Genomic DNA, 14,240 nt, shown 5'->3' with positions numbered 1-14,240 from the left:
CCCCCTCAGAACATATACATATTTAAATACTCATTATGCATAGATATACACATTTATACAGATATGTCCCAGTAGCTGATCTCATGGAGGAAGTACATGGCAGGGAATTAGAAATGAGAGATCCTAGGTCTTGTCGTTCTGCTGCTCCCTTCCTCACCCCTGACATTTCTTATCTGAGCTAATGATTCATGCTGTGTACTATTATATACATATTATGCTGTACAATGTGCTTCACAATATGCATATATTGGTGGACATCCTCCATTCTTTAGTGTGTCAGGTCAGATACCGGGCCCCATGACAACGGGCCCCATGGCAGCTGCTGTGATTGCTACCACTGTAGTTATGCCCCTGAAGTGCATTCACATTAGTAGAGTATTAGGACCACACTTTTAAACCTTCACCACCTAACTCAGGCCCCTTCCACACTTGCGTTGCAGATCACGTCAGAGTTTGATCAGGGTGCGATCAGGGTTTGGTCAGTGAAAAACGCACATTTTGCATCAGAGTGCAATCAGTTTTCAGTCAGAGTTTGTTCAGTGTCTCAGTTTTTCACACGCGTTTTCAATGCAATTTCAATGCTTTTTTCACGTGCAGAAAATGCGCGTGAAATGGACTCAGGACTGAGCTCTATCTTTTCTATGGCAATTGATGCATGCAAAACGCATTGCACTTGCATTGCCTGTGTCTCAGAGTGCAATGCGTTTTTGATGCAGCTCCATAGACTTGTATGGTGCGTTTTTCACGCGCGTGACTTGCAAAAGTAGAGCATGCTGAGATTTAAACGCGTGTGAAAAAAAATGCAAGTCTGAAAAGACCCATTGGTTACAATGGGTCAAGGTGCAATGCAAGTTCTGCGCGTCAAAAGCACGCGCAGAAAACACGCGTTAAAAACGCAAGTGTGAAAGGGGCCTCACTGTCTAACAAATTTGTTACATGGAAACTTATCTCACCATTGTCACAATTTGATTAGCAAAATACTGCTGCAATAAAACCTAGAATAGCCCCACCACCATCACTTTGAGATGTTTTGCCACGTATTGTGCCATCCTCAGGGGTGCCGGGCCTATAGCAAGAGCCGAACGCCAGATAAGTTTTCTTTATAACCTCCTTTAGTGTCGTGTTTTAGGAGCCTTGTTCCACATTCCGAACCTATCAACTTATACCAAGTCATATGACACCCCCCTCCCATGAGTTTGCATGTAGATTTGTGCATGTCATGGAATTTAGATAATAATTGCTCAGAATCATAGGCGACTGTGGAATTCCATACCAAGCTTACCCAAGTTGTAAGTTCAGTGTTTGTTACTGAACTTAGACATGTAGTAGCAGTACATACAAGCTGTGTCACAATGGGGGTCATTTACTAAGGGCCTGATTCGCGTTTTCCCGACGTGTTACCGGATTATTTCCAATTTTCCCTGTATTGCCCCGGGATTTTGGCGCAGGCGATCGGATTGTGGCGCATCGGCGCTGGCATGCACGCGACGGAAATGGGGGGGGGGGGGCGAACGAAAACCCGACGGATTCGGAAAAACCGCCGCATTTAAAAAATAAAAAGTGTTGCGGGGCTTGCACTTACCTTCATCCAGGAATAGGCCGGTGAACTTCAGTGCATTCCGGCGGCCTCGGGGAACTTAAGCGCAGCTGCGCCACCTGGTGGACGTCGGAGGAACTACCTTAGTGAATCCAGTCCGGACCCGAATCCACCGCAGAGAATGTGCCGCTGGATCGCGATTGGACCGGGTAAGTAAATCTGCCCCAATGTGTCTCCACATTGCAGGTGCTAGAGTATTACTTACTAGAGTATTACTTACTAGAGACCACATTCATACAACTTCACTACCTAACTCACTGGGGCTTATTTACTAAGGGTCCCGGATCACACTTCCATCGGACTGTTCACCGGTTTCGGGATTTGCGCTGCTTTGATGGGTATTTAACAGGTGTCTACACTGGGATTGTGTCACACGCGTTCAGATTTTGGCGCAGCTACGCTGGCTTTCATACAACAGAAATTGGGGGTTGTGCCGTCGGACGATCTGACTGATTCGACTGATTCAAAATGATTAAGGGATTATGTCGCAAGATCAAGCACTTACATGCACTGGGAAGAAAAAGATGCACTCTGTCAGACCTGAGCGGGAAGCAACACATGCAGGATATCGGTCACACGATCTTAGTGAATCGCAGCACAGTGCATTATCGGCGGACAATGCACTTCATGTGAACTCCGCGGACCGGGTAAGTAAATGTGCCCCTATGTCTAACAAATTTGCAACACGGAAATCAATCTCACTATTGTCACTTAGGCTGTTTAGTAGTACACTGCTGTATTAAAACCTAGAATAGCCCCTTTCTATTGGGGGTTGTTACAACTTGAGGCGAGGTGGATATACCGTCTGGGTATATATGAGGGATTCACCATCTCTGCTTTTCTATAACCTTTTTAATAATAATAATATTGTAACCACGCCATCTAGTTATCTCTGATTATTAACATTTTTTGAAACAATAACCTTAGCTACACTAAATCTACTTTATGTGTACAACAGATACCATTTACTAGCAAGGATATGTGTCCAAGTTGGACCTAGAGATTGTTATTATATTGCCAAAGGACATTTTTGGTCCACTTGGTAAATATGATGTCACTAAGATATGTAAGGTATTTAGGGTGACCTAAATCAGCACGAAGCAGGAGACACCTTTCTAAGTCATTTGTTATGCACAAAATATATCCCTCTGTCAGTCGGAATATACCGCTACTACTTGTCTAAGTCCCGTGACATACACTGAACTTACCACTATTGCTAACCAGCCTAGGTTGTGACAACAGTGAGATAAGCTTCAGTGTTAAAAAAAATAGTTGGACAGTGAGTTAGGTAGTAAAGGTTTATGAATGTTGCCCTAACACTATAGTAACGTGAATGCATTTGGTGGAGTGATACCCCCACAAGGGAAGAGGGGGACAACCTCATAATAAGCCAGAACCTGTACAAGACACTAATAACAACACTGACCTAACTATTTCCTCTTGAGTTATTGTGGCACGTCTAAAATGATACTTACCAAACTACATAGGCATACGTAAAACTTTTGTTTCTGGATAGTGACCATACAATTTTAATAGTATTGAATAATAGCTTAACTTTAATGACCAATGGGTGAAGGTGCCCGTTATATATTTTTTTGATGTACACAATTAGTATTGAGGTTACTCCAAGTTAGCTGCCCATCAGGGGCAGATTAAGACTTCCATGGGCTCTGGGCTGTATGAATATTATAGCTCCTACTGGTATATATGGTACTAGTATCAAGCTTCTTGGGAATTGGAGGATGTGTCCCCTTTGCCTGCTTTTAAGTTCACGGTTTCAGGACCTTTGGTGGACCTTCAAAGGTCCTGAAATGGCTCATTTCTACATGTTTATTGAGCGCAGGTACGAGGCCAGCACCAACGGCGGGTGTTACCAGTGGGTGTTTTCTGCAATATGCAAAACATACATATAACGTAATAGTATGTCACATGTCAGTAAGGGGGATAATGGACATCTACAACAAAAATAAAGTAGACTTATATACTCATGTGTGCCCCCTCTCGCAGGATCCAGTCTTCTTTAGGCTTGTTATGCCCTTATTTTTGAAAAACAAAGGCTTTAAAAAATTATGCAAATTCCTCCTCAGGATCATTTAATATAATTTTAAACGACCTTCTTTTTGCACAAACTAGGGCATAAGAAGCTAAAAGAAGAGCAGAATCTGCCAGAGAGGCACACACGAGTGTCAGGATCAATGGTGGTGAATCCTATGGACCACCGCGGACAATGACGTAAGCCGACACATGGGACCGAAGTCCAAGTAGCACCCAGTTTTCACCAGAGCCTGCCGCAAAGTGGGTTGGACTTGCTGCGGCTTGGTACCACCTGGTCGTAACACAGTTGTGACTTTGTCCGCGGTGGCAGCCAAGGCGAGGTACAGAACCGGCATGCGCCCTAGGAGGCGGGGACGTGCACGCCAGAGCGCAGGCATCGTGGAGACCGCCGTTGGAGCCAGGAAAGGTAAGTTCCCGGCTGGGGCACATGGAGGGACACGGGTGCGCCCGTGAAAAACAGCATGTCAGTGAACTTGGTTTACAATCCTTGATCCTGTTGGTAGATGTCCTTTATTTATTGACTCCAGTGTTCTATCACTATGGGTGGAAAATAAATGATATCAAGAAGTAAAATGAATGAGCGTCACTTCCCTGGATCAGGGGAGGGGCAACTTCTGTGTGAAACAGTTGTTATCGAAAGACCCCATTTTGCCCCCTTGTACCCCTGCAGTTTCGGTTTTAAAAGAATGGAATAAAAGGAGTCTACACTACAAGTTGGACTAAGCCAGAGCTAAGCACCATCAACATTTTGTCGCATATATTTCACCCCTGATCCTAAAAAAAAGTCTGTGTATGTGAAAATCTATTCCACACTCACCTACAGTCCAAACTTGAACATTTTTGATTCAATAAAACAAAGATCCATTGTTAAACCTCCAGCATACCCCCTGTGGTAATCTATACTGGAAAGCCACAGCAAACATTCCTTTTACTTCGTTGACAATCTTGTGTTCAGTGGTTAATAGCAAATATTTTAATGAAGAAAAGCAAACAATAAAATCAGGCTGAGGAGATGAAATGACGGCAGTGTACAAAGGAGTGCCCTTCCAGGAGGAACATTAGTACCGCTCTAGTCTGCACAATGTTTGTATAGCACCACAGATATTAAAGTTTTTACATTACATTTTTTACAGAAGTGTGAAATATCCTCACAAAATTCATTTGGGCAGATTAATGCTTATATGGCACCTCTTAAGCAATTGGCACCCAAAAGATTTTAAAATGATCTGACACCTACTGCTCTCTTTCTAAATCCAGTACTAGAGAGACCCAGTGTTGCATACATAAAATACCTAAAGCAAGATAAATACAGTCCCCCAAATCCAGATGACCATCCTGTAGCTCTTTGAATACATAGGCCAGGCAAATATCTTTTTATCTCTGCTCACCCTTCTGTTTGATAAATATGCTAATGAGGCTTTGTCTGCATCCAGCCACACTTCAGCTTGGCCCACCTACCCTAACAGTGTGGTCACACGTGGTGCTATTATTGCGTTTACACATGCAAAGCTAACGGACGTGGCGGGCCAATTACATATGTGTTTCCATTGAAACACGGTCAGTAACCTGCGCCTGATGTATTGCCCCCAGCAACTAATAGTCACAGTGATACCGCCATTTGTCACACGGAAGCCTGCAGGGATGCCATCAGTAGTCACAGGAATGTCAGCAGTAGCCACTGGTCACAGGGATGCCCCCAGTAGTCACAGGGACCCCCCATTAGCCAGTAGTCACAGGGATGCCCCCCAGAGTAGTCAGTAGTCACAGTGATGCTCCCATTAGCCACAGGGATGCCTCAAGTATCCAGTAGTCACAGGTATACTCCAACAGAAGCAAAAGGTCTCGGCAATATCCACATGTAAAGTATCTAGGCACCAACAAACGTTACCGGAGAATTGGTCAAAGAGGCAATGACAGTTGCTCTAAATAATGCTAGCGGCGGTGAACATAAGATACAAAGGGAAAAATAGCACTCACCGATGTGTGCAAAAGGCCTTTATTTCACGAAGTTGCGGTACAGGGATAGAGCGGGTCCAGGAGACAGGCTGTTTCGCACCAACTAGAGCATTCTCAAGCCCTTGACGTCATCCGTCTGCGTCACGCACAATATATGAACGTGCGCCGATGGATGTCGTGAAGGAAACAGTGTAAACTTAGGGCAGCAGTGACGGGATATGTCACGAATACATTAAAACAAAAGCAGGATGTCTATGATCTTACTAATACAAAGGGACATAATATACATATAGTTACATATAGCACAATCATGATTTTTATATATCAAGAAGACACCAACATATTCTTCTATGCATTAATTATATAAGCTATTCTGGCAACAGGTGAGTAGTTAAAAACTCACAAAAAGACACTAAGGTCATTTCTGTCGTTCATACCTAAAGCACCCATATTGTCAAATCTTATGCTATATTTACTTTCTTGTCCAGTAGTCACAGGGTTGCTCCAAGAGTAGCCAGGAGTCACAGTGATGCACCCAGTTGCCACAGGGTTCCCCTCTGTAGTCACAGGAATACTTTCAGTTGCCACAGGAATGTAGCCAGAAGTCACAGGGATGCCCAAGTAGCCAGTAGTCACAGGTATGCCCCCATTAGCCAGTAGTCACAGAGATGTTGCCAGTAGTCACAGGTATGCCTCCAGTTGCCAGTAGTTACAGAGACGTCCCCATTAGCCAGTATTCAAAGAGATACCCCTAGTAGTCACAGGGGGCATGTGCTGTGGCTACTTATCTACTAGGGGGCATGTGCTGTGACTACATATCTACTGGGGGGAATGAGCTGTGGCTACCTATCTACTAGGGGCATGTGCTGTGGGTACCTATCTACTAGTGGGTACGTACTGTAGCTACCTATCTACTGGGGGGAATGAACTGTGACTATCTATCTACTGGGGGGCATGTGCTGTTGCTACCTATCTACGGGGGGAGGTTGAGCTATGGCTACCTATCTAATAGGGGCATGTGTTGTGGCTAACTATCTACTGGGGGAATGAACTGTGGCTACTTATCTACTAGGGGTATGTGCTGTGGCTACCTATCTACTAGTGGACATGAACTTGTCATGGGTGCCTCCGCGATCCATGTCATGGATCACGGAACCCCCGTGCCCCTCTCTGTGGTGCGGCACATAGTTGTAAGGTAACAACTAGGGATGAAAGCACAGGTAGTGGTCACCTTTTTTTATGTTACTCCTAATAATTTGTTGTGGGAATCTTAGAGGATTTGCATTTGTTTGGAAGAAAGCTGATCTATAGAAAAATGTTCCTGAATAAGGAGGCAGAACGTAATGTAGAGGTTCCTCCGAATACTATTGGAAGTACACAAGAAGATGAAAGCCTACGCATACTTGAGGAATTGGCTGAGGAGAATGCAGCTATTACTGGGGTAGAACCACTAGATAGTTTTCAAGGGTCAAACACTCCAAACCCCAAATTAAAAACTAAATCCAAAACAATGCCTTCCTTCAAGTTCTGCCCTACAGTTAAAATCTTCATTGAAATGGTCTCTAGGGATATTGAGAGATTGGATAACCGTACTTGCGGCTACAATATCACGAATAAAGAGCGCCAAGCCTTAGAAGAACTTAGGGGTTGGGAAGATGTTGTCTTTAAACAATCAGACAAAGGGGGGAACATAGTTATCTGGCCACCGGAAGCCTATATCAAAGAAGCCAAAAGACAGCTATTGAAAAAATAGGGTAGTATGTTCAAATATATGGAATTTATTTTCTTACAACATACTCACAAAATAGAATAAAATCATGCGCATATAAAATCTACCATGTGGACGCCAGACTCGCTAGTTCGCCCGACCAAGGGTTTTGCTACCACGGCTTCTTCTTTATATGCGCATGATTTTATTCTATTTTGTGAGTATGTTTTAAGAAAATAAATTTGAACATACTACCCTATCTGCTGCTTAATCTCTTCTATAGTAGCTGTACACTATTTGGCTACAGGATGCAAGAAAACGCAGCTTAAAACTGTCTGAATAGCGATCTATTCCCATCCAAATACCGTTTGTGTGGAAGTGTACTGAAGAATTTGGAACATAGTTGGGAAAAGAGTGAAATCGTTGATTTATCAAAGGATATATAAAAGGACACACAAGGAGCTCCGGACAGACTGGGTTATACTAAGGGTTGTACTAACATTCTGATGCATAACTGATAAACTGTATAAACAAGCTTAGGTGTACATGAGCAGACATATATACTTTTTTTTTTTCAATTAATCAGCAGAACAGAACCATTTACCTACAAACCCATTTGTTTTAATCACCTCGCATTCCAGTAGTTTTTTTTTATTTTTCCTGTTTTATCTTAATATTCAATGCAATTAAAGGGAACCTGTCACTCCCACATCCCTTCTCTCTATCCCTCCCCCTCCTGATGTCAGCTCCCCGCAGAAGCAAATTTGCGTTTTCACTGTGAGCCTTCTACCACCGTCATGCGCAGTGAGCAGCGAGCCGGCCATTTTCGAATGGTTTTTATTTTTAGTACAATTATGGAAAACTAATATAGTTCTTGTTATGTGTTAATACCTTCACGCTCCCTAATGACAGCCAGAGGAATGAGGTGATTCTGCCAGTATTGTGACGTCCATGTATAGTGGCTGTTAGGTTGCCTCAATCGGTTTGCAATCTTGATAAATCTCTCTCAATGTGTATGTCCATTGTATGTATTGTCACGGGTGGTCCCGCGACCCACATCGCGGGTTGCGGGCTCACCCGTGCCGCCCTGCCCCCGCCAGCGCGCCGCCAGCGCAACTCACCCGTCCCGGCTCCTGGCTCGCTCCCCTCCGCTGTGCGCGCGCGTCCCCGACTGCTAGGGCGCGCGCGCGGCACCTTCTCCAAATTTAAAGGGCCAGCGCGCCATTAATTGGCGCTGGCCATATTGCCCAATTCTTCATAAGCCTGCCTCTTCCTGTTACCCTTGCCGGATCTTTGTGCCTCATAGCCTTAGAGAAAGCTTACTAGCGATTATTCCTGCGTTCCTGTGTATTCCTGCGTTCCTGTGTATTCCTGCGTTCTTGTGTATTCCTGCGTTCCTGTGTATTCCTGTGTGTTCCCGCTCCTGAGTCCTGTGTTGCCGTGTTACCTGAGTTCCTCCGTGTTGCTGTGTTCCGTGTGCCTGTGTTCCCGTTCCCACCTGCCTGGACCTCCTGTTGCTGACCCCGGACTTGGACCTGACGTTGCATCTCTGCCGCCTGCCCTGACCCTGTGCCTGGACCTGTCTACGAGATTGTCATCCGCTAAGGTACCTCGACCTCGGCTGCCACCGTGGGCTAGTCACACCTGGGAACGACCTAGTGGTATCCTGCCGCAGCAAGTCCAACCCGCTTTGCGGCGGGCTCTGGTGAATACCAGGTGCCGCTAGGCTCCGGTTCCGGGTGTTGGCTAGTTACATCTCCCGCGGTGGTCCAGAGGATCCACTGATCCTAACAGTAAGATCCAGCCATGGATCCCGCCGAGGCTCCTTCTCCCAGTCAGCCTGATCTCGCCACCATCGTGATCCACCAGTCCCGGCAGATTGCTGCACAACGGAATCAACTGGAGCAAGTCACCGCCATGCTGCAACAGCTGCTAGCTACCCAGCATCAGCAACAGTCTCCTGAGGTGGCCGCTGCGACTCCTGCTACCCCGGCTTATCTTCCTGCTGCTGAACCCAGGCTACGTCTCTCTTTGCCCGGCAAGTATGACGGGGATCCCAAGATGTGCAGGGGCTTCATCACCCAGTGCTCCCTGCACATAGAACTTATGCCGTCGCAATTTTCCACAGAGCGGTCCAAGGTGGCATTTGTCCTCAGCCTCCTCTCCGGGAAGGCCCTGGCCTGGGCTACTCCTCTTTGGGACAGGGATGACCCGGTTGTCGCTACCCTCTCGGAATTTCTGGCAGAGTTCCGGTCAGTCTTCGAGGAACCGGCCCGAGCTTCCTCTGCGGAGTCTGCATTATTGAACCTGCGCCAGGGTAACTCATCTGTGGGAGAGTACGCAGTTCAGTTCCGCACCCTGGCTTCTGAACTTGCCTGGAACGATGCGGCCCTCATTGCTACCTTCAAGAAAGGACTTTCTGCGCAGGTCAAGGACGCGCTGGCAGCACGGGACCTGCCGTCAACTCTGAGTGGTCTAATCACCCTGGCCACTCGAATTGATGTGCGGTTTAAGGAGCGCGCTGAGGAACTACGCTCCGAGTACCCCCAAGGCCGTGTTAGACGTCTTCCTCGCCTGGCACCTGTATTCCAAAAGCCGCTTCAGCCCCCGGCTGAATCTTCTGCTGATGAACCTATGCAGGTGGACCGAGTCCGGCTTTCTCTACAAGAGCGTTCCAGGCGACGTCAGGAGAACCTGTGCATGTATTGTGCCAGCCCAGGGCACTTCGTCGGGGCTTGTCCTGTCCGCCCCCAACGTCCGGGAAACGCCAGCACCTAGGCTTCTCAAGAGAAGCGTCCCTAGGTGAGAATAAAGCTTCTCCACGCTTGACTCTCCCCGTACTCCTCAGCGTTGGCACTGGCACCCAGATCCAAGTTTCCGCCTTCCTGGATTCAGGCTCTACAGCGAACTTTATGGATGCTGCCCTGGTCTCCCAGCATCACTTCCCGGTGGTTCGTCTCAGGAAGCCATTGTCTATTGCCTCGGTCAGTGGCCAAATTCTCTCCGTGCCCATCCGGTTTCGCACAGAACCCCTGCTCCTGCAAGTTGGAGCATTACATAGAGAAAGACTGTCCTTTTTTGTGCTGCCCCAGTGCACTTCCACTCTCCTGCTGGGCCTCCCCTGGTTGCAACATCATGCCCCTGTTTTGGACTGGTCTTCTGGGGAGATTCTCCGTTGGGGTCCGGATTGTTCATCACACTGTATTAAGGTTCTACATCCGCTCCCTGTCGGGACTTCTACCTTGTCTCCTAAGCCTTTGGGGGGGCTTCCTGCTCCATACCAGGACTTCGCGGATGTGTTCTCCAAGAAACAAGCTGAGACCCTTCCTCCACATCCTCCCTACGATTGCCCCATCGACCTGCTGCCTGGATCTTCTCCTCCTCGGGGTCGGGTGTACCCGCTCTCGGTACCTGAAACAGCCGCCATATCCGAGTATGTCCAGGAGAATCTGCAAAGAGGCTTCATTCGCAAATCCACTTCTTTTTTGTCACCAAGAAAGATGGCTCTCTCCGCCCCTGTATTGACTATCGCGGTCTTAACAAAGTCACCGTTAAGAATCGCTATCCTCTGCCGCTGATCACGGAGCTGTTTGATCGCCTACGGGGTGCGAGAGTCTTTACCAAGCTGGATCTTCGTGGGGCCTACAATCTTATCCGCATCAGGAGGGGCGACGAGTGGAAGACCGCCTTTAACACCCGTGATGGGCATTTTGAATATTTAGTTATGCCTTTCGGACTCTGTAATGCACCAGCCGTTTTCCAAGAGTTTGTCAACGATATCTTCAGGGACTTATTGTACCGCTGTGTTGTGGTTTACCTGGATGACATCCTTGTGTATTCTGCTGACCTCGAGTCCCACCATTCCCATGTACGGCAAGTGCTTAGCCGCCTCAGGGCCAACCATCTCTACGCCAAACTGGAGAAGTGCCTGTTTCATCAAAAAAGCCTTCCATTCCTCGGCTACATTATTTCCGATAAAGGCTTGCAAATGGATCCTGACAAGTTATCTGCGGTTCTTCAGTGGCCACGCCCAGTGGGACTACGGGCTATTCAAAGATTCCTGGGCTTCGCAAATTATTATAGACAATTCATTCCTCACTTCTCGACTCTGGTAGCTCCTATGGTGGCGCTAACGAAGAAAGGTGTCAATTCTCGTGCCTGGCCCCCAGCGGCTGACCAGGCCTTCACGAGACTAAAGTCTGCTTTTTCTTCTGCATCAGTCCTTACCAGACCAGATACCGAGAAACCATTTTTTGTGGAGGTTGATGCCTCCTCCATAGGAGCTGGAGCGGTCCTTACTCAGAAGGGGCCTAGGGGCCGTACTCTATCTTGCGGCTTCTTCTCCAAAATTTTCTCCCCTGCAGAGAGGAATTATTCTATTGGAGATCGTGAGCTTCTGGCCATCAAGCTTGCCTTGGAGGAGTGGCGTCATCTGTTGGAGGGAGCCAGATTTCCAGTCAGCATCTACACTGACCACAAGAACCTCCAATACCTACAGTCGGCTCAGCGGTTGAACCCGCGTCAAGCCCGGTGGTCTCTCTTCTTTTCCCGTTTTGACTTCCAAATCCATTTTCGCCCTGCCGAGAAAAACATCAAGGCTGACGCCTTGTCCCGTGCTTCGGATGTTATGGGGGAGGACTGTGCCCCGAGATACATTGTTCCTCCTGAGAGACTTGTGCTGGCAGCACCGGTGGACCTCCGGCAATTACCTCCCGGCAAGACTTATGTGCGACCTGGACTTCGAAAGAGGATTCTGACCTGGGGACATTCCTCTCGTGTGGCTGGGCACCCTGGGGTGCAGCGCTCTGTGGCCCTAATTTCCCGATTCTATTGGTGGCCTGATTTGGTCAAGGACGTTCGGGATTTTGTGCGGTCCTGTACCTCTTGTGCTCGTAATAAGCCCTCACGACAAAAACCAGCTGGTCTTCTGTTGCCGTTACCCGTGCCTACCTGCCCGTGGTCTCACGTGGCTATGGACTTTATTACAGATCTGCCATCATCATCTGGCAATACCGTTATCTGGGTGGTAACCGACCGCTTTTCCAAAATGTCTCATTTTGTTCCTCTGCCAGGCCTGCCGTCTGCTCCACACCTTGCCAGCCAGTTCTTCACCCACATCTTTCGCCTACATGGACTTCCGTTGCACATCGTCTCGGACCGAGGGGTCCAGTTTGTCTCCCGCTTCTGGCGAGCCCTGTGTAATCAACTGCAGATAAAACTGGACTTCTCTTCTGCGTACCATCCTCAGTCTAATGGACAGGTTGAAAGAGTTAACCAGACTTTGGGCTGTTACCTGCGTCACTTTGTCTCTGCCCGTCAGGATAACTGGTCCACTTTGCTACCTTGGGCAGAGTTCTCATATAACTCCCTGGATTCGGAGTCTGCTGGTGCATCACCCTTCTTTGTTCTATATGGAAGACATCCACGTCCACCCCTACCTCTCTCCGTGTCTGCTGATGTTCCTGCTGTGGAAGAGTTGGTAACGGACCTTAAAGCTATTTGGGAACAGACTCGTCAGTCCCTGCTTCAGGCCTCTGCCCGCTCCAAGACTCAGGCCGATAAAAAACGCAGGCCTCCTCCCATCTTCTCTCCAGGGGATAAAGTGTGGCTGTCTTCAAAATATGTCCGGTTGAAGATTCCCAGCTACAAGCTTGGCCCTCGCTATCTGGGTCCATTTGAGGTGCTGAAGCGTATTAACCCTGTGGCCTATAAGCTGCGCCTTCCTCCCACCATGCGCATCCCGAACTCCTTTCATGTCTCCCTGCTCAAGCCTGTCATCTTGAATCGCTTCTCCCAGCAAGATCCTCCTCCTACTCCAGTGGCGGACTCTACCAACACCTATGAGGTAAAAGAGATCTTGGACATGAAGACGGTGAGGGGGAAGCGGTTCTTCTTGGTTGACTGGAGGGGGTTCGGGCCTGAGGAAAGGTCGTGGGAGCCAGAGGACAACATATTGGATCGTAGTCTTCTGCAGAGGTTCCTACAGCCTAGGAGGAGGGGGAGGCCGAAGGGGGGGGGTACTGTCACGGGTGGTCCCGCGACCCACATCGCGGGTCGCGGGCTCACCCGTGCCGCCCTGCCCCCGCCAGCGCGCCGCCAGCGCAACTCACCCGTACCGGCTCCTGGCTTGCTCCCCTCCGCTGTGCGCGCGCGTCCCCGACTGCTAGGGCGCGTGCGCGGCACCTTCTCCAAATTTAAAGGGCCAGCACGCCATTAATTGGCGCTGGCCATATTGCCCAATTCTTCATAAGCCTGCCTCTTCCTGTTACCCTTGCCGGATCTTTGTGCCTCATAGCCTTAGAGAAAGCTTACTAGCGATTATTCCTGCGTTCCTGTGTATTCCTGCGTTCCTGTGTATTCCTGCGTTCCTGTGTATTCCTGTGTGTTCCCGCTCCTGAGTCCTGTGTTGCCGTGTTACCTGAGTTCCTCCGTGTTGCTGTGTTCCGTGTGCCTGTGTTCCCGTTCCCACCTGCCTGGACCTCCTGTTGCTGACCCCGGACTTGGACCTGACGTTGCATCTCTGCCGTCTGCCCTGACCCTGTGCCTGGACCTGTCTACGAGATTGTCATCCGCTAAGGTACCTCGACCTCGGCTGCCACCGTGGGCTAGTCACACCTGGGAACGACCTAGTGGTATCCTGCCGCAGCAAGTCCAACCCGCTTTGCGGCGGGCTCTGGTGAATACCAGGTGCCGCTAGGCTCCGGTTCCGGGTGTTGGCTAGTTACATCTCCCGCGGTGGTCCAGAGGATCCACTGATCCTAACAGTTATCAATAATAGCAAACGTAGCAATTGTATTTCTTACTTGATAATATAGATTTATTTAAAAAATAATAATTCTAGAAGATAAAATCTTCCTTATGGCAAACAGGACTGTGGCACTCTATAATATTAATAATAATTCTTTATATATGGTAACTTCAGAG

The sequence above is a fragment of the Engystomops pustulosus genome, chromosome 4 (assembly GCF_040894005.1).
Source record: "Engystomops pustulosus chromosome 4, aEngPut4.maternal, whole genome shotgun sequence".
NCBI lineage: Eukaryota > Metazoa > Chordata > Amphibia > Anura > Leptodactylidae > Engystomops > Engystomops pustulosus.
Note: the sequence above shows the minus strand (reverse complement) of the source record.